Below are 21,455 nucleotides of genomic sequence, written 5' to 3'. Positions count from 1 at the left end.
ACAGTAGACAACTCTACAGGCAGTTGAATTTATTCTTTCTTATCAGTAAATCCCTAAACTTAACAACTGTGGCAGTATCTTCCACTTTTTTTTTTTTTTTTCCCCAGATCTTCATTTTTGCTTTGGACAGTTGTAACTTGGTTTCTCCAAGTGTGTATTTCTCTTTATTGAGATTTAAGTGAGTTTCTGTTTACTTCACCATAAAAACTGCTTGAGAAAAGCATCTTTTGCTTGGTTTCATACAGAGGCAGGTTGTCACCTATGGGGATGTTTGTTTTGCCAAATAACCATTCCATTTAGTAACAGATCTCTCAGTAGTTTCTGATCCTTGTTTCTATATTCTTTCTTCAAATTGGATCTTAGGTACTGAAGCTAAAACATTGTACTTTCTGAGCTGATTTTCAATACTTTCTTCACAGTTTCTTGTGCCACAGCTTTCTCAGCTTCTGAGGAGTTATTCCCCATATGCTGATCAGTCCCAGCATGGAGAATCCAAGATCTTGTAGGTTTCTGTCCTTTTCAAATTGCATGGAGCAAGGACAAAGTAAACCCTGTTAACTTCTGTATTTAATCTTCTTTGTGCGCTGAAATTACTTTTCCATTTTCCTCTAGGACTATTATTACTCGTGGTTAACTCATAGCCCAGAGCTTCCTACACACATAGCTTCTGTCTCAGAGCAGAGTGAACAAACAATAAAAATACTTCAGTGGAAGTATCAACCATGCTGCTCTAGTTCCTACTCACCCACCTCCTAGGAAATTTTACACTTAATTTCTTCTTTGAGTCCCACTGCTGTTGGATCTCAGTCACCAATCTCCTCACTGTGAATTTACAAGACATTTCAACCAGCTCCCCAGCTTATCTTGAAAGGGACCCTGACTCCTGAAAGAAACAAGCCTTTGCATCTATATGCAAGTTAGTAGGTTCCCCTGCTGCCTCCCCATAGGCAGCTGCTATATTTGCTTTATTCCTGGTGCACTGATCACCATTTGTTTCCCTTTCCTCCTCCTCCCTTTCCATATTCCCCCAGCCAGACCTCAGCTCAGACAGTGTATTCTTTTTTCCCCCTGCTTTCAGGTGAATCTTCTCCCTCTGTGCTGTTTCTGTTCCCACTGAAGCTAGCTAGAGATTGGCCATTTACCCAAGCCAACAGGGAATGTGAAAACCAAGAGCAAAGCCTAATGAAGCTTGGAGAGAACAACCATGTTGTGCCTAATTGCATTCAGGATTTTTCAAGCATTTTCCTTCCATAACTCACATTGCAACAGCAAATTCATTGGAGATATGCTCTACTGACTGATGTACCAGTTATGGCTTACATGCAGGTTTCCATCTAGTGCTGCCCTCTGACCTGGATGCTTGTGATAGAGAGGAGAGAGATGTATGTTGGCTTAACAACAGCCAGTTTCAAAGCTTATTGAAATGGGAAACTTTCTATTGATGTCTGTGGAGTTTGAATGAAACCCCAGAGCAGACATTTGCAATTGACATAGCTTTGCTCACAATTTACTGTTCTCCTTAGTAGGGATTTGAGATCATTTTTTTCCCTGAACAACTTGGGGGGTGAAGAAGTTTGCTTTCTCCTCTGAGATGTTTAGGTCTGTTTAATATAAAGATTGGCTAGCAACCTGTCAGCACAAAAAATATGACTAAAATGCTACACTCGTCTATCAAACATACCAGAGAGCTCTAAAGAAATGCTTGGGGGCTGCCAATATCTATTTATGTTGGAGATGTCCATGGCATTTATAATGTACAATAAATAAGAGCAGTCATTCCAAAACATTGTAGTAAAATGTTCACCACTTAAAAGTAAATACTAAGCAAAATGATCTGCTGCATTATTACTTCCATGCAAAGATCTTCATAATCGCTACCATAATGAAAATATCTTTATTAAATATATAATGGCTTTTAATAAGATGACCCTCCAAATACAAAATGTTTACATTGATCCACTGGATTTGTTTTGCTGGAAAATAAAAGTGTTGAGAACTCCTTTCCAAAGAGTGACAGATAGTAGGCTGCTGCTTTTCAAAAATTATTAGTTTTATTAATATAATGCTTAATTCCTGGTATATGCGTTAAACAGATAAGGCTGCCAGCAGCTGCTCCCTACCACAGTATTTCACAGTTACATGATAAAACATTGTTGTTAACATTGCAGTGCTGTAAAGCAAGGTTGTAGAAACGTGGACATGTACTGATGACAAATTTGCCTTTAAATCTTCTTTGCTAATATTTATAGGCATGAAATCTTAAAGCACCTTTAATGTGCCTATAATCCTGCCCATTTGACAGCTTTTACATAATTTTCTCGGGAAAGGTGACCTGAACATCCCAGGCTGTTGACAGTGCAGCTGAGATGGCCCTCCAATAAATGAAGCAGGATTATCCAGACACTACGGCAAACAACAGCTCATAATATGCATCAAGAAATTTCCATAGCACATCAGATCTTTGTCTTCAATGACACATGGATCATGACGGGATTTCAAGAACACATTTCCCTAGACACCTGATAAGTTTTAATGCAAAAGTATAGCATAAAAGGCTCCCTTCAGATAGGGTTGTTTTTTGTTGTTGTTTTTTTTTTTTCATATTAGAAAAAATATCTTTCAATCTAGAAAACTAGAGGCAGCTTTTTAAGCTGAATTATCATGTTAGTTTATACTGCTTAGTGTAGCTGTGTTCTTTGATGCTTTGAATGAATTTACGAGTTTATTCAGATAAAATTATAAAACATTATGAGAATATATTTTTTTTGCCACTTTGAAAGTCACTACTGACAATAAACAAGTCTTCGTGAAGGGTATGATAAAGCTATGCAGAAGTTTTGCTGCATCTCTTATGCTTCTCTCTAGAAACACCTTAGACAAAATGCTGTTTCTATGCCTCCTAGGTTTACACGATAATGTCAAGAAAAGGTTTTGATGCCTGCTGCCAATTCATATCAAAGATGTCATGAGCTATAAATTTAGTTTATATTGGTGTAATTATCAGTGACACGGCCAGATTGTATTAATATTTCTGCTCTCTTGCTTAGTCTAGGTACTTAACAATTTGAATGCCACAAAATATCAATACAGATGCTTTATGGCATCATGCCAGAGCAGCCTGGGGACAAGTAGGGTAGAAGTGGTTGACAGTTTTTGCTCGAGTATGGAGTTTGTTTGGTCTCATAAGACATTTATGAGGTCAATTGGATGTCATTTAAAATATCAGGAGAGAAACATATTTAAACTACACACCATGTTCCGCTAGGAACACTGAACTCTGCAAAAAATATATAAAAGGCATTGTGAGATCTGCATAGATAGGAAAGAAAAAAAGCAGGACTGAGGCTGACAAGAAAGAGATCTTCCCCAGAGTAATAACTGTCCCTTTGCCACTCTCACAAAAAGAAATTAGGCAAAAAGAAAAACAAAGTCACAAACACACACACAAAGCTTTGAAGCCAGCAAACATTAATTTTCATTTAAGACAAGGTTTGCACTGATTATTTAGATCCTTACCCAAGACCTAACAGGAGTGTAGGACAATGGAACACTGAGGAAAAAGCCTCAGGATTTGTTTTTCAGAATGCTCATTGATACTAGAATAGCAATGATCAGTGATTAAGTAGAAAAAATAAAAGAACAGAACATTCCTGTACTGAGTGATGACGCCATGAGACTGGCAGTTAGCAGACAAGGCATTTGGTCTCGTTCAGTCATTAACCTGATGTTTGTACTCGTGACTCGTGGGAAAGAAAGTATTTCATTCATCTGTACCTCAGTTTCTTCATCTATTAAAAAGTGAAGTGACTTCATTGTGAGTACTTTGACTAGTTAGGTTTTATAAGAAGTTGGAGGAGCCAAATAATATCATCACTTATCATGATTAGCATTCATCTATATAAATAGATAGCAGTCAAATACTAACATAAATACACGTAACTTATACATGTTCTAGGACTTCTGTAACCTGACTAGGCTACTTTCTTTTTGTGGACCACACAAAGCAAGTGCTCTAGGGTGGGGAGAGCTGTCGTCTAGGATTGCTGGCCTTTCTCGATTGGCTATGAGTAACTGGCTAAACAGCACACAACCAGACTGTGGCAATGAGTGCAGCAAATCTGCTTATGGCATTGAAGAGTCATTCTGATAGAGGCAATTGTGTGAGAGGAAGAAAAATAAGATACTTGAGGTGAGAAATTTAACATCAGTGTCCTAACCTTTTGTATATTTAGTGTCTATTTCTTACCCAGTGATGTTTCACTCAGAGATCACCAGGAGTGGTGACCCATTGAAGTAAAATGCTTTTATGTGATACAGGTTCATGTCTCCACTCTTCTTCATTTGAACAACAGATGAACCCAGGTCTTCCTCTTTACAGAGGACTGTAAATAGCAGCAGGATGTAGACTATATAGTCTCCCTAGCATAGGTATCAGTATAGTTTCCAAAACTCAAGCTCATACTGGTAATGATAAAGGAAGAAAAAAAAAAAAAAAAGTATTTTCAAAAATCATATGACGAAAAATAATTTCCCTTACAATTCTGTTTAACACTTCTACAGCAATGTATAAGATATTTCAGCTCTCAGATGTCAGGGGAATATATCTGCTTAGCTGACCTAGTTGTTAGTGATTTGGGCACTAATTAAATGAGCTAGACTGACTCAGCATTGCTATGGTGGTTTTGTTAGATATAGTAAAATCTTGATTCGAAAGACTTTGCTGATACTGAGGTCTTCTCAAAATTCTTAAGAAAACTGAGTTTTCATGATAAGCTAAAATGTAATGACTTTTCCTCTTGTTCTCTTGTGTACAGTAATCACATTCAGAAACAAAAACCAAAACGGTGATTTATCAGACAATCAGGAGCACCAACAGATTTTTGGAGGCTAGTCATTTGATTTTTATTTTGCTGTGTTAGTGGATAGTATTAAGAAAACAGAGGGGTCACAAAATCTGCTTAGAATGACTGAAGAAGTTCTCTGATACTTTTACTCCTGGTTTGGAGAAAGCAGATATAATTCCCATGATGTGTAGTGAAAAATTGAAGGCATCTGGGTATACTTCTTGCCTATGTTAATATATCATAGAAATCCTTCTGACTATCTTTGCTGTCTCACAACTTAATGTAGAACTGGTGTCATTGCCATGATAAATGAAGGTGCATCTCAGGGTTTTGGTAATTATTTAACTTATCCTAAGTTGCACATCACATGCTTTAGTATGGAACAACAGACATCCATTTTGCAAAGCAATGCAGTAAAGAGGAAAACCAGCTTATATTACTATAAAATAAATTTTGCGGGGTTTTGTTGATGTCAGTTTGCTTTTAATAATGATTATGAAGTTGAAAACATTCAAGCAAGTCTTGAATCAATGCCCTCAGCTTTTTCAACAGATCAAGGAATGTACCCTGTTTGAGAAATCTTTACAGGGACATTTTAGGTGCTTCACTCTCAAAGCAGAAACAATAATTTGGACTCTACTTTGTGAGCTTTGGAACTCAGATGTGACAGATCCAGAATGACTGAATGTTGAGGTGGTTGGGGGTGAAGTCTTTCCAGTGTCAACAGAAGAAGGGGATTTGGAGTTTAGAGCACAGGACTATCTTTCTGATCTTTGTTTGTACAGCTGCTATGATGGAAAGCTGCAGACCTGAAAGTGCTAAGATCAGACTCCTCTGTGTTACAGATTTTGTAGTGGTAGGTTGTCTGAACAATTAGGAGAAAATAATTCCTCATTAAATTAGAATATAGACATGTTATACTTTGATGCTGCATGTGAAATTTTGAAATGGCAGAATGAAATTTTCTGAGATTCCAAGGATACCATCCCTTATCGTGAAATAAAAATATGATAAAACATATTTATTTAATAGACCTTTCTTAACTTTAGTGATGATACTGTGAACAAAAAGGCTGGAGAGGACGTCATAGTGCAAAAATAATTATAATTAGGAGTTGAGGGGTAGTAAATAAATCATCTTCAATATTGCTTTCTTCTTTTTTTCTTTCATTTTGGTTTTTTTTTCACACACAGTTTCCAGGATTCATTTGCATTCCAAGAGTTCTTATTAAAGCAGCAGCATTTATTCTACAATATATACAAGAGTTTCTATTTTTAAAATTCTATTTCAAGGCATGAGCTTGGCATACAAAGTCAAATCCCAGGAGCGAGTCCTTTCTTTTTACTTTAAAAAAATAATAGAAAAAAAATATATCCATCTGAACAGTTTTAGGTTACATGAGGGGAAAAACTTACATCCACTTTCCTCAATGTTCTTCCCAACTGTAAAATAGTATCTGCATAAATGAAATTTAATAATATATATATATTTTTAAAAAGATGAAAGATGAAATCTTCCTCTTTTTTGCTGTAATTTTAGACATTTTTAGTACATATCTGTGTACATATCAATGAACATAGAGAAAACTGAGTATAACCAACATAATAATTTCCCTGTGTATATTTAATGCATGTATACTGTAGACTTGATATATAAGGGTGCTAGTTAAACCACAATATTTTTTTAAATGAAAGATCTGCACACTAAAAAGAAATTTTATCCATTTACTTTCATGCAGTTTGATCTTTGAAGTAGTAAGGTGTATAAAAAGAAAAACAATTCTACCAAATGTGTGTTGCATAAAAATAAATAAATACATAAATAAAGGAAGAAGAAAAAACAAAAAAAAAAACAAAACAACATCACAAACCACACATAGATTTATTTATTAAAATATGACTTCATTGAAAGTGAAGTTCCACTTGGAGTTAAAAACTTAATTTATTTTCATGTGCTTAAGTGAATTTTAACCTTTTTTACAGACTGGAGTAATTTCACTGCAAATATATTACATTAATTTCCTTGGAATATAGCAATTTAATCAGGCATATAATCTTCCATACAGTCAGCAAAGGGGAAACAGATGAGCAGAAGTTGTCACTGTTTGTGCTATGAGAAGTAAGAGATTCCCAGAGTGCCCATACAGACTCAGCTGTCCCTGATAGCTGGTACTACTATTCCACCGTTATAGACAGATAAATCCACATGCAAGAGCTAACTTCATTAACAACTGTAGAACAAGAATTTGTTTAGGTGTTCAGTGAGCCCACATTACTGCACTATCCAAGTACTTCATAAACAAGAAGGAACAATTTTCCAGAAAACTGTAAAGCCGGGGAGTATCTTTTTTATTTTTTATCTTCTAACCAATAAGTGGGCAACCAGTACAAAGAGTTTAGGTGCCTGCATTTCTGAAATGCTGACTATCTTCCATAGTCATCAGCTTCATCCTGAATTTTTGGCTCTCAGCAACTCTTCAGGTTAGATCCCATCAAGTGAGTTGTACCAGATTGTTGAAAAGCCTGTGGCAAAGTTGGAACTGTAAGCCTGATTTTACACAGTTCTAATTGAATGACTTAGTAGAAGAGCATTTGTCACTATGCAGAGGATGTAAAGAGAGTTAGGGCTTATTTTCAGGAAGAACCTCACATGTTACCTTAAAGCACCACAGATAATGGCACATGAGTGAGTGAAATTATACTTCAAATTTTGTGAATCCCCTCCCCGAAAATATGATAAAAAAAATAAAACTCATTTACACTTATTGCATTTCTGTTTTATTTGTATGTATGCTGAACTCTGCTCTCAGGTAAATGTCTAGATGTATATTAAATTGTAGAAACTATGTACCGTGGTTGATATGAACTCCTTTCCACCTTCAGAATGTATTTACTTATACCTAGGATATCATTTTCATATTTTAAAGATTTTCTTCACAACAAAAAGTAAAACCTCCTGTTATATTTCATATTTAGGTGATAATCTGCTTCTAATTTTATTACGCTTAAATCTGAGAAATTGTCCTTGAAAGCATAAGCTCGGATGAAAATTAAATGCAAATAACAGTCTATATTGATTTACGATGTGCATAAATTTCCTGGGGTTTTAGTAATATTTTTATTCATTCATAATTAAGCATAAATTATTTTATTTTAAAAGGCAGTGTAGTTCCAACCTGTTTGTCACAGAAAGCAACTGTGGATTTTTATTTCAATTTTAGCATTACATTTTTTCTTAAAGTTTTATTTCTTTTGCACAAGCAAGATGTAACTACAGGAAAAAACTTTCTCTCAATTAATGATTACATTTATATTCACTTTGAATTCTGTGTAGGTCACCTACTGAATGTGTTTAACAGAGGTGTCATAATTACTATGACTTTTAAATCCAAGAGAGAGGTGCCTGATTCAGATTGCAGCCATTCCAGGTTGTTGAAGGTTTTGTCTGCACAACCAAAAGACAGTAGTGATACATAATGCATCATTTTTCAGGGGTGAAACACAATTGCAGGGTTGGCCTGACTTACCTACAGAGTTGACATCTGCCACTATGCAGGTCACCACAGACTCCCTTCAGAATCAGTGACAGAAAGAGGTATTTTGTGAAAGGAATTAATTCTATGAAGTATAGGCACCTACTTCAGCATGGGTCATATTGTGACCCGCATCTACTGTGTGTGTTGAGTAGAATTACCCAGGCTGGAAAAACAGATCTCCTCTGACTACTTTCAGTCAGAAATGTTCCTTCATAGGAATGTTAAGTTAGATGTTGTGATTAGTTCTCTAACAAGGAGAAGATCTAGGAAGCTTTCTTTTCTTTAGCAGTCTTTCCATAAGTGAATGGAGCAGCTGAAGAGGACAGAGGCCAATGGGAAAGCATGAGGAAGCAGTAGGAGTGAGAAGTTCTGACTTAGTCCCAGGGCACTGTTGGCATTAGAGAAACCTACTGTGAAGAGTTCTATGACTGGGGTATCATGATGAATCATTCTGGTCAACAACAAGCTGAATGTGAGCCAGCAGTGTGCCCTGGCAGCCCAAAGGGCCAACAGTACCCTGGGGTACAGCAGGCCCAGCACTGCCACCAAGTGAGGGGAGGGACTGTCCCGCTCTACTCTGTGCTGTTCACATCCAGCACTGGGGGCAGAGTTGGATGCTACTACATATGAAGGACATAAAGGTATTAGAGTGCCTAAAGGAGGGCTACAAATATGGAGAAGAGTCTGAAAGGGAAGATGTATGGCTGAGGTCCCTCAGTTTGCTCGGCCCAAAGCAGAGGAGCTGAGGGGAGACCTGATGGCGGTGGCAGTGCTGAGCTTTGCTCTGTGTGACAGGGCCCGAGGGAAGGGCATGGAGCTGTGTCAGGGGAGAGGCAGATGGGTGTCAGGGAAAGGGTCTGTACCAGAGGGTGGTCGGGCACAGAACAGGCTGCCCAGTCATGGCACTGAGCTGCCAGAGCTCAAGAAGTATTTAAACAATGCTCTCAGATGTGGGATTTGGATTTTGGGTGGTCCTGTATGGAGCCAGGGGTTGGACTTGGTGTTCCATGTGCATCCATTCCAATTCAAGCTATTCTATAATTCTGTGATTCTAGGCAGAAAGGTTCTCCCAGTGTTGAACATGGAAGCTAAAATCAAGGGATTTCTGTTAAATAGCTTTACCTGGAAGCAGTTGTGATTGTGCCTACATGCCAGGTGTGCTCCTGGAGGTCTCTTCCAGCTGTCTGCTCCAGAAAATTCTGGTGTACACAGACACACTCAACCTATCTGTCTATTGGGGCAACGGAAGGAGCACCCAGAGACCTGGTCTAGCTGACCTTTTGTAGCATACTCTGGCCCTCTAAGGCTGGTAGCTACAAATAGTCCCTAATGCAACTGTCCAAGTAAGTTTCCGAAGTTGTGGAAGATTCTGAGAACTGTAAGCACAGCTCAGTCTCAAACATAATGAGCAGACAGGAGTTTTCCAACAAGTAATTCTTTCCTCTTTGAATTTCTAAGCAATCAGATAACCTCATTGTTCTGTATCTGATTTAATATCAAGAATTAAAAAGTACCAGCACTCATTTTTTCCCTTACTCTTTGATCTCTAATGAATGTGGGCAAGAACTGCATACAGAATCTTGACCAGTGAGTTTCAGGAATGCAGTTCAAGTGGCTTTCTTTGAAAAAACCACAGTGTTATTCCCACACAATGCGCTGCTGAGCAGTTACAGAGTCTGTTAGATTGAATCTAAGGATATTACTGATTTTTAACTACCTGTCATAGGCTAGTTGTAAAACAGTATTATACTAACCACTTTGGATACATGAAATAGTAGGAGGCTATTTAAACAAACCATTTTAGAGCTGTGGCACTAGGCAGAATGGCAGTAGGACAAGCAATGAGAAGTTTTTTGCACCCTTTACCTTGATCATACTCCTAATTCAATTTGCTTCTCATACAGGGGATATAGTAACTCGCTTTTTCAGGAGCCATTTGAAATTAAGAGTGTGATTTGAATTCAACAGTGAGCCTTCCCATACAGTCATTAGAGATACAAAACAAAAAACTATCTGTCTTTAACACATATCTTGGGATTGGATGAATCACAATCTGCCTGCATCTCTCCCTCTGCCAATCAGAGTCTGAGGCTTAGAGAACAGCTCTGAGAAGTAAGAGCTCTGACTTTGCTAATTTTCAGTAAATTAAATCCCATACATGGTTTTACTACAGTGAAAAGTGAAAAGGTAGCTCTGATGTAAGCAGGATCAATCCTACGTCCTGTAAAGTTAATATCCAGATGCAGCAAGGGCAGCATAAGTTTTTGGAGCATTGCAGGTAGTTTTGGTTAATTCTGTATTTAGTGCTAAAATTCTGAATCAGCTTTGCATTGTTAACAGAGTGTAAAGCTGACTATAATGTCCAGCAAGCTGAGAGCCACAGAACCATTCTTTTTGTCAAGGAACCTATCCAGTTGTTGTTACTATAACTCCATTCACTTTGATGACATCAAAACGTCTGAGGCAACCAATTTTTTTTACCAGCTTTAGAGTAAAGGCTGAAAAGTCAATGGGAACGTCACTCTCCCAGAAAGTATCCATATATCATGAAATATAAGAGTTGTTACAGCAAGATTTTGGAGACTCCTTTGGTTATTTCTTTTGTTTTCTGATGTGTATCTTTTCCTATATCTTGCAGTAATGTCTTTTTAATTTTTTTTTCTTCCTTGCTTACTGAGCTATATATCCTCCATCTCCTTTACATCCTTTCATAAAGACTGCAAGTCCAGCATACAGCTGAGCGTAAATTTGCTCTCTGGTGTTCTTCTCCCCTTTGCTTGAACCTAATCTTTTCTTCCTATTGTATTTGTCTGACTTAAACTGTAACCTTTTGGGAGCAGTGAGTGTCTTGTTATGCCTTTGCAAAGCCTGTGTGGATTATACCAACAGCACAATCCTGCATTCTGAGTTTAAGAATATGTTGTTGAGAGCATGTTTTTTTAATGAAGCATAAAGCATTAGTTTTTTTAGAAATGTCATTCAGGAAATAAAGACAAAATTGCCACTGAATTTATTTGGGACTGGAACTGAAGTCTCTGCAAATATATATATATTTATATATTTATATATTATAAATAAATATTATAATATATATATGTATATATATATATATATAAATTATCTGTGTTTGTCTGTGAGAAGAAGTTGTTGGTGTCACAGGAGCAATACAAGACCCAAATACTGTCTTGCCCCTTCTCTCTTTCCTGGAATTTCATTAGAGTTAGATTTCAAAGAGAGGAGTAAGTGATTTATATAAGCAAAGGTAGTGTTAAGGAAGACTACAAAATGTCCAATCCTCTGATTAAGAGTGTGGTATGATAAAGTGAAATCAAGGAAGAAAATTAGAGGGAACAAATAAAGTGGGCAAAAAAAACCCAAAACTTAGATAAATAATAATAATGCAGCTAGCAGAGAAGAATTAGACATAATTGCTGTACTAGCGCATTGCTAATGAACCTGGAAAGAAACCAGGTGGAATAGATCTATGTGTTGCCCAGTGGCTCCTGCAGGCTGGAGATACTAATACAGAAAAACATTCAAGACAGAGGAAAATTTAATGAAAGTAGACAGTCTTGCCAAATCAACAGTAATGTTATATTCTTTTCCATATAAAGAATTATAAGTAATGTGATTAACTAACACTAATTAGATATTTTCAGTGGTTGTCATATAAGAGTACACTCACGTATTTAAGTGCCTGTGTTTTCTGGGGGGGAAGGAAGGAAGTGAATATTTTTATTATTATTAAGACTGTTTTCGTGGATAAGGGACATGAGCAAAAGTAATGATCAGTATTCTGGTACTGTCAGAATTACGATTCTCTTGCCACAATGTAAAAATCCCACAACCATTCTGTTCATAGATCCATCTGTAAACCTTCATTAACAGTTAAGAAATGGACTAAGGAATTAGACCTAAAATCTCTCTCTCTCTCTCTTTTTTTTTTTTTTTTTTTTTTTTTTTTTTTTTTGCGTGTGTTATTATTTAAGGCAGCTTTTTTTCCTTCTCTCCTTCTTTATTTCTGTACTGTCCCCCCTTTCCTCCCCTTTTTAAAAGGAAATCTTTTTCCCATGGCAGCTAAGCATGTGGTTAAAGGGGGAAAAATTATATTCACTAACTGATTTTCATTTAGTGCCATCAGGAGCCTTAAGCCACTTTGTGTGCAGATTTCCAGTTTCAATTAGAATGGATTTTCAGACATCAGATGATGTGAAAAATTATCTCATTTGAATCACATGAAACCAAACCACTAAGACATTGCTGATGAGGGAAATAGTGGTCTCATCTTTCCTGTGGTGTGCCATCTCTATTAGACTTTGTAAACTGCGGCAGTTTGAAATCTTTAACCAGCCATTACTAATAAGCATATGTTAATTGTAGCAGAGATCATAAACAGGTCAATTAGGAGGCAAAGACTGGAACAGAATGAAACATTCAGCTGGAGGGAGAATTCAGGGCAGGTGTTGGCCAGCATGTGCTGCCCTGGCAGGAGCTCTAAGCATCTTGGGTAGAGCTCATTTAATGTTTTGATTTGCTGAATTTGCATTTCAGATTTCCATTCCTAATAGACAATATAGTAAGTCTTTGTTAATGAGGACTCTGATTACATGTGCCATTATAATTGGGAATTAGCAGACCAGCCTTGTTTTGGAGATTAAATCCAAAGTAAATTGGATTAAAGACAATGCTTCTGAAATCCCTTCCTTTTTGTTTTCACAAGCCAAAGGTGAAGGAGATTCCATTTGTTTTGTACATATGACTCCTTCCTTGATTAGCGTATCTTATGGATTGTTTATATTTTTTGAACATAACATCTATTATCAGTTCTAACATTAAAAGCAAGTAAGACATATCTGTGTATGTTTAAATATCCTGACAAGGCATCTAGCTTTGTTGTTGTGCGCGGATGAAAAGAGTGCCAGCAGAGAGTTAAGAGCATTCTGAAACATTATTCATTATCATAAAGTAGATGCCTCTAATTGTTCATCTGCCCAGGATATATCTTTGTGCCCAGGATACGTCATTGTCTTTAAGTCTTGGTACATGATTTTATCCTACCTCCATTTACCCTAGTTTGATTTCACTAAATTCAGAGGAGTTACTACCTTCTGAAACATTAATTTGTGATGCAGTTCTCAGACAGTATTTAGATATGGTTTCAGTTATTTCAGAGATAGGAGAACAAAGATTCCCTACTCTTAGTTTGATCTGAGATATTATCAGAGAGCAAGCTAAGTTCTGTCACTGATGTGACTGTCTGTACAAAACTTTTTTTGTAGCTGCAGTAGTATCCAGTTCCAGTGCACCTTCCATATATCTTATTCTGTGGTACATTCATTTAAGTCAAAAAGTGTTCAGATCCCTTTAAAATTCCTATGGCTAATTTAGTTTTATAAACTAATTATACTCAAACATTTTTATTAAGGAGTGTGCAGAGCAAGCTGTTGTCCCTGGAACTGAAAACTGACCAGAAATTTATTCTGGAATTGTAGGGAAAACAGTCCAGCAAATAAAGGACAGCATTTTCCATGTCACTGTGTCTTGCCTGTTATATGTAGAAGCAGTATCTTATATACCAGTTATCAAAAGCAGAAAGTAGAGAAGCAGAAAAAGATCTACTAAAGTAAATCAAATGAATCAACGGTGTTCTTACTGTTTCAGGAAACTAAGGCATGCCAACTCAAAGGTTTAGAGTTTTCATAGTAGAAGACAATATTTATTTGCTGTTTTCATAATTCTAAAATATCACTGTTTCTGGCTGTTACTTCCTTTGGACAAGCTCACTCTAACTGGAGTGAGTCAGGTGTGCACTTTGACCTAGAAACACAATTATTTGAGCACACACACAACAGGTATCACGTAAAGTTGTGTTAGACCACAAGTGATCTTTTAGCATTGTTGCTGTCTTCCTGCTACTTCTCAATAATCAGACTGAAAGAAACATATGTGGAACATACGTTTTTTTTTGTTTGTTTGTTCACTTTCAGTCTTACAGAAGGCCAGGTCATATTAGCCATGCAAGAAAAGCAGATATGCTAGAGTCCAGGAGTAGATGGAATTACTAGGCAATTGCATATGAACTCTCCAGCTCAACTAAGAGGTTGTTATTCGTTAGACTTAGTTTCAGAGCTGAACAAAATAATGCAATTTATATTGCTCCTACCTTTGCTATTTGAGTTGTTCAGATCAGAAAATTTTATTTAGTAAAAAGTGTGTTGAAACAGAGATGTGCATGTAATCAGTGTTAGACACTGCACATACTCATTTAGCACTTACTACATCTTACACTTTAGATGAGTATTTTTACAACCCTCTCTTATTTCTATGTTGAGTATTACAGGTTTTATGGAAGTAGGTTACTTTCTCCATCACATCTGTTTATTTGATGGAGAGAAAGGGAAGGTGAAGCTGCACACAAAAATTTATCCAAGAAAATATCAGCAATCACAGTTCTGTAATAGTTATGTTCAGTGCTAGCATGAGCATTACCACTCTTGCATTGTCAGTGTCAGTCTCCCACAGTGTGTTTTCAATACGAAGTTCTACTCTCCCACTATTGCCATGAAAATAGATTTAGCCATTAAACTGATGACAGATAAAAGATTGGAGAAATTAAAGCCATTTGTTTGTGTTTGGCCATGCATATCATATGCACAAACTCATGTTTGAATATGGCTGGTATGGTATGTATACCTCTTTATGTCTAGAGACAAGCATACCATGAAAAGAGTAGGGATTTTTAAAGATTTAGAATATGAGAAGTAGAGATGTATAGTAGTCACAACACTTTCCCTGGCATTTGTGACACATCACTTCCTCGAAGTAAAAATATTAGTATTCTAGCAAAAGGAGCCTGTGAAGCAGTTCTTGAAAAAGAATGAGTATATAGAACAATGGTGTGAAAAACGAAGGAACTGTGACAAAAAGCCTCACATATAGTAGAAAGGTAGGATTGCAGCAAAACCTACGGCAAGTGCTAAGTATGTATTAATTATTATTGCACAGCAACTCAAAATAAAAGCTTGTGTAATTAACCTCAAAGCCTCTCTCAACTGATTTTTTCCTCTAGGCATGAGCTTTGTCAGGAAGTTTAGCAAATGGTGGATGTTTCAACATCATTTTTACAGTAGAAGAGCCTTTGAACCTTAACCATAAGAGACCTACTGTCACAAGACTGTTATTATTTATGACTCCTATTATCTTTTGTCTTTTGTTTCCAACAGCCTTTTTAGCTAAACAGTACTCAAAAATTGTAGGGTAACACAATTCTTATCCGAGATTATTTGCAAGTTAAGGCAGCAGTGTTCCTCAAAGCATGACCCTAATCGTTCTTCTGTGACAAGTACCTGTGTTTACATGAGCGCTTTCTAGCATTTATATGAGATGGAGATCTTTGAAAATGAGCTCAACATTTAATTAGGGACAAAGCTTAAGATAGGTACTTGGAAGGCCAGGCATCAAGAACTTAAGATTTTCTTTTGTGCTATTTAAGTTACTGAGACTCACTACTTTTACATTAGCCAGTTCTTCTCTAGAAAGCTTCTCCTTTCTGGTCACTGTTTTTTTAATGCTTTATATGTTCATGGACATGATATAAATGTAAGTATGATGTGACCTGTTGGTGGGCTCTAGAAGTGAAGAGGAAAAAGAAGTAAGGAAAAGTGAGCTAAGGGAAACAGGCGTAGTGAACAAGGAATACTAGGAGAAAGAGATAAGAAGGTTGAGATGAAGGATATCTCAGAATGACTCATATCGGTGTGCTCAAGTGACCTTACTGAGGAAATTTTCCTTTTAAGTGTTATTACCTGTACTGATTTTGGCTGCAGTAGAGTTAATTCTAAGTGAGAGCAGGATAGCAGGCAAAGAAACTGGGAGAGGCTGTCTTCCTGGGATCTTCATTGGCACTAAAGAATTCCAGGGACAAATGAGAGCCCATTCCTTTTAGAGGTCTGAAATATCAGTACAGTTAAGACAGTGCCCCACCGAGATTTGGTTCCTGCTTGGAGAGGGAGAGAGCTGAACTCAGTTTCCTCCTCTCAGGGCATTTCACTGACCCATGAAATCTGATTAGTAGAACTTCCCTCCAGGTGGCCTTTCTGGGATGTCTGGTAGAAACTGAATGTCTGGTAGTACTCAGGATGCTTTGAAGTCCGAAAAATTGGAACATCTGTCTATTCCAAAACTAATAAGAAGGATCTCGGAATTCATAATTAGAGGAATAAAGCATTTCCCTTTCTGGGAACTCTATTGTGCACTGTATATTGCTGTATAATTTAAAGAAGACACACATTTATTTTTAATGTGTTTAATATTTGCAATTTATTTCACCAAGAGCTAGTTTGGTCATGGTTACCAAGCTCTTTCTGAGCAAACTCCCAAAAGACAGTTGATATTCTGAAATTAGTCGGACCAGTTCAGTTCTGAAGCAAGCAGTAAGTGATCACTGGTGATAGTGCTACTGCTCCCATCCCTCTCAGGGAAGAAATCAGGCTAAAAAAATCACAAATATTAGTGGCAAAGATCCTCTTTTTTTTTTTTTTTTTTTTTTTTTTTTTTTTTTTTTTTTGGTTCTTTATTTTTTTCCAGAGTACCAGAGGGTGTAGGTTATTTGGAAAGGAGGAACAAAAGAATTCAAAAGGAGGTTATCAGTACAGAAACTTGAACCTCGTCATATTCAATCAACCAAGCAATAGTTTCCTCACTTCTTTTGATACAGAATGGCTATCCCAACATACAAGTCTCCTGAGGCCCCATAATTTAAATGAGTAGCTTTCTGGCAGATAAATGTGCATGCAGGGACCAAGATTTTCAAAAGGGAATTTGGATTTGCAATCCCATCATGCTAGATAAGCTCTGTTTGATATCCAGCTTCCTCCTTGATGCCACTTGTCCCACTAAGATGTCACTTAACTGGAAGTTGACTCAACAGGTTGAACAGCTTCTTCTGTGATTCTATGATTCTATGATTGATTTATGTAGTGGTAGATTGGCATAACTCTATATGATGTGAGAAGACATGAGTAATAGGAGATATTTGTTGATAAGTGGGTAATTGTTTGTATACTGTTTCACACAGGGAAAACATATGCTTCTGATCTCAAGAGACTGTCTTGCATTTGTACAATGTCCCAAACTCTATGTTTTCCCTTGTACCAATCCACCTGAAGACAAACATCACTGTAGGGACTGTTAATTAAATACTCTTACAGACCACATGCTTTTTGTTTTTTTCTAAGTCAAATTTCCATAGATTTCAATACTAAATCAATGTGGTTGTTGCTATGCTTTTCATATATATATATGTACATGTGCATGTGCATGTGCACTTTTTTGCCCTATGTCCTCCTTTAACAAACTCCATCATACAAACCCCTTTTCTCTGGTGGATAAATATTAAAAATGATATTTACTTCTTTTCACCCCCTGTGAAACTGTGTGGACCTCGATCCATGTTAGGTATTTGTACAGAACAAATGATGTATCCCCCACACATCACAAATGTAAGCTTAACTGTTCCTGCTGATATTCAGATACCTCAAAGAAATATTTTGGTATTTATGTTTACACTCATAATATTTAAATAAATGTTTTTATGTTTCAGTATTCCCTTTTATCCCACTATCGCTCTCCTCAACAATAAAATATAAGATTGTTCAACGAACACTTGCACATGGGAACTGACAAGGTGGAGCACCAAAGGGCTTTCCAGAGCTGCCTCCTGTTACTCAAATTCACTCACAGAGTTAGAAGCCGAGTGCTAAAGCACTTAATTTAGGTCCCTGCTGTTGCTATCCTTCACCTCACCTGATGAAGGAGAGCCCAGAAATTCCAGGTCAAAGCACTGGGCACAGGGAACAACTGAGGTTGGTTGCATGGTCAGGATCTAAATCATTCCAAACTCAGCAGTTTTCATATGATATCTGCCTTGACAACTCAGTTTGCCAGTTCCTTTGCAAAGTAAATTTAGGCACAATAGTGATGTTTCTTTAAGTTTTGGACCTTCTGGGCAAAGAAGTAAAATAGGGAAAACCTTGAAGAAAAGCAGCATAACAGTAACTCTACCTACTGTCCCTCAGTTGCTGCTAAGTCCTATGTAAACATGCAGACACATTTCTGCACTAAAACACAATATGCAGAATATACTGCACTGTATTTGAAGCTGATGTCAGATTTCTTATTTTGGTGTTTTAATAAAAAAAACATGGAGTTGACTGTAGCATCTAAGGGATGCATGCATATTTTTTCACCTGAAAATGAAATAAAAGCTTTTACTGAGAGAAACAGTTTCAGAATGGTGTGTATGTGTGTGCGTGTGTGTGTGTAGGGGGTAGCAGAGGCTATGACATAGCATATGAAGTCAATAGTGTAGTTGTTATTATTTATACATGAGTAAAGATTACAAATGCAGGCAATAGCTCAGATCTCTCACCCCCTGGATCTGTGAAACCTGTCACTCAGTCTCCTGCGGTGTGTCTTCCTGTCTCCGAGCCATTGGACCACCTGCTGCCATGACTCTCATCTATTGCATCGCCCGAAGGCCTCGATGATAACAGCATTGATTCCAATGTACATCTAATTACTTCTCATAATCTATTCATTTCACAATAGTGTAGTGAAACATCTGTCACATCATAAACTCTTTAGTATCCTTATCAAACCACCAAAACATACTCTGCTGCCAATTGGCAGCTACCTCGCTTTCTCCTCTTATTAATATGATGCAAACATATCTATGTTTTTCAGTTGTTTTACATGAATTTCCCTGATGACCAGTGAAAAAGAATTGGGCAAACTGCAACTGCAATGTCTGTTCACTATATAGTGAGGTACTATCGTTGATGTCATACAAATATCAGTGAAAATTGCTTTGTTTCTTCTAGAGATAAAGGCTCTAAGTAGAGCCTTTAGCATTTATAGCACAATCATAAATGGCTCCTTTCCATGGCTCAGTGTGACTGATTCATTTACTAAAATAAGCATCACAGGAATTATTACATTTGAGTGGTATATTGCATGGGAAAGGCTTTTACCTTTATAGTTTTCACTCTACCTGTGGGTAATTAATGCTCACTCTTTCTTCATGCAAGAAATCAAGTGCAAGGAGACTCATTAGCATATATTTTTATTATCAAACTACAGAAAATCTATCTATCCCAATAGGATCATGAATATGCAGTCATATCTAATAAAGAGGGCTGATTAGTCCACTGAAAGGAACTTCAGATACTCGGGCAACAACACAGAAATAAACTGAATGGTATGGTGCTGGTTGTCCATTACATACTAATTAAGCGTGAACAATAAATCCTGAGTGAAAGGAGAGGTATGTTATAACTGCATACTCACTTTCATTTTCAATGTTTGCATTGAACAAACTGAGTTTTGTTCTTGTTTTAAATCAGCAATGGAAATGAATTCAGTGTTGATTTGATAACTTTAGAAATGGGAGCTATTTGTTCAACCATAGAATAGATACAATCTGAGCAGCCATCTGATCTGTTATGCTTCAGCCTGGATTTTGGAGGATCCACTTTTCCATAGACTTTGAGTAGCCAGTGAGGAGGCTAATTTGGATTCCCCAACAAAGCTGTAGTGTAATGCCAGTCACTGCAGTTATTTTTATTATCTGAACATCTGGCAGTGAGGAACTGGATTGCAATCACCAATTCAGACCACATTTCGTTCCTGACCTTGCTGAGAATCACATGGGTGACCTAAAGGTGAAAGAGTCCATATCTCATTACCAACCCCCAAGACAGCCAGTTCTCTTTTATCCATTTGTCAATATATAATGCAGTCCAATATATAATGCAACCTGAATATTTATCAGCCTCTATTTTCATCTCTTGTGCATTTTCTGCTTTGGAATAGGTACCATTTGTACCTTTTTATTTACGGCATATGTTTTTACATAAAAATACACCGACTACTCCAGCACTGTGGGAAGCGTTCAAATATTTTATTGTTATTGGCATATCTTAATTATGAGCATGTACAGTATCTAAGTCACTTTAAAGTTAGTTTTTGACCTATTCAGTCCTTCATGCTGCCATGTAGAATGGCCGGGATTTATGAATTGGGAACATTCCTCCTCATTAAGGGAGAAAGAAGGAAGAAGATGTTTTTGTTCTAAAGACAAAATGGAGCCCTGGGAAAATAGTGGGTGGCAACACTGCCCACAGTAGGGGGCTTGGAACTCGATGATCTTTAAGCTCCCTTCCAGCCCAAGCCATTCTATGATTATAAGATGAAAGCTCACAGGACAGCTCAATACTACATAAAGACTGATCTTCTGATTCATCATTCCAAATATCAAAACTTGTTTTATCATGGCTATGAAAGAATTCAATTCTTTTCTATTTCACCTACATGAGCTACAGTACACAGTTTGTAGCAAAGTGTCCAGAAGGGAGAGTTATATATGCAGTAGTGTAGTGTTTGTTCACTGAGACTGATAATATCTTTGGATTACTTTGCCCTTCAGGAGTCATAGATGGATTTTACTGTTCATGATTCTCCCACTGTGATTTCACCATGGGCCAAAATGCCTTGTGGACTGACTGTAGAATGTCACCCTGAGAAGAGTACAGTGTACTTTCTCAGTTATATTCCATCTGTGTCAGGAAGCTTCCTAGCTGCCGTGGTACCTAATATTTTTGTATGTCATAGGGGCAATACAATGACAAGAAACAAGAAATCTATTGGAGAGTGTCCCTGCCTATGGCAGGAGTGTTGGAACTGGATACTTTTAAAGACCCTTCCCATTCTATCATTCTATGATTCTACGAAAACACTGACATGTAACTTTTTTCCATAAGCATATTATACTCCTGGAATTTTCATAAATCCGTGTCAGAATAATAATTTCACCAAAATCATAAACAATATAGAGAATAAAGTGAGATTTATATAAGTTCTTGGAACTTTATTATTTGCAAAAAGTTAATTTACTATTTCACTTTTCAGATTTTCTTCACAGGATTGATAAATCAAATTGAGTATTTTTCTTTTGAAATGAAATCTGAGTTTCTTATTTTGTTACATGGTTCTGGGAAGTAAAGTTTTCTAAGATATCA

The 21,455-nt window shown here is 36.9% G+C and overlaps 1 long non-coding RNA gene across 1 annotated transcript in view; it reads left to right on the top strand.

The window, feature by feature from the left end:
• LOC140265171 (uncharacterized) overlaps nucleotides 1-21,455 on the top strand; it is a 184,358-nt gene that overhangs the window by 27,986 nt on the left and 134,917 nt on the right. The window lies entirely within an intron of this gene.

Source organism: Excalfactoria chinensis, chromosome 1 (assembly GCF_039878825.1).
Source record: "Excalfactoria chinensis isolate bCotChi1 chromosome 1, bCotChi1.hap2, whole genome shotgun sequence".
Lineage (NCBI taxonomy): Eukaryota > Metazoa > Chordata > Aves > Galliformes > Phasianidae > Excalfactoria > Excalfactoria chinensis.
This window is presented reverse-complemented; position numbering and strand designations above follow the sequence as displayed.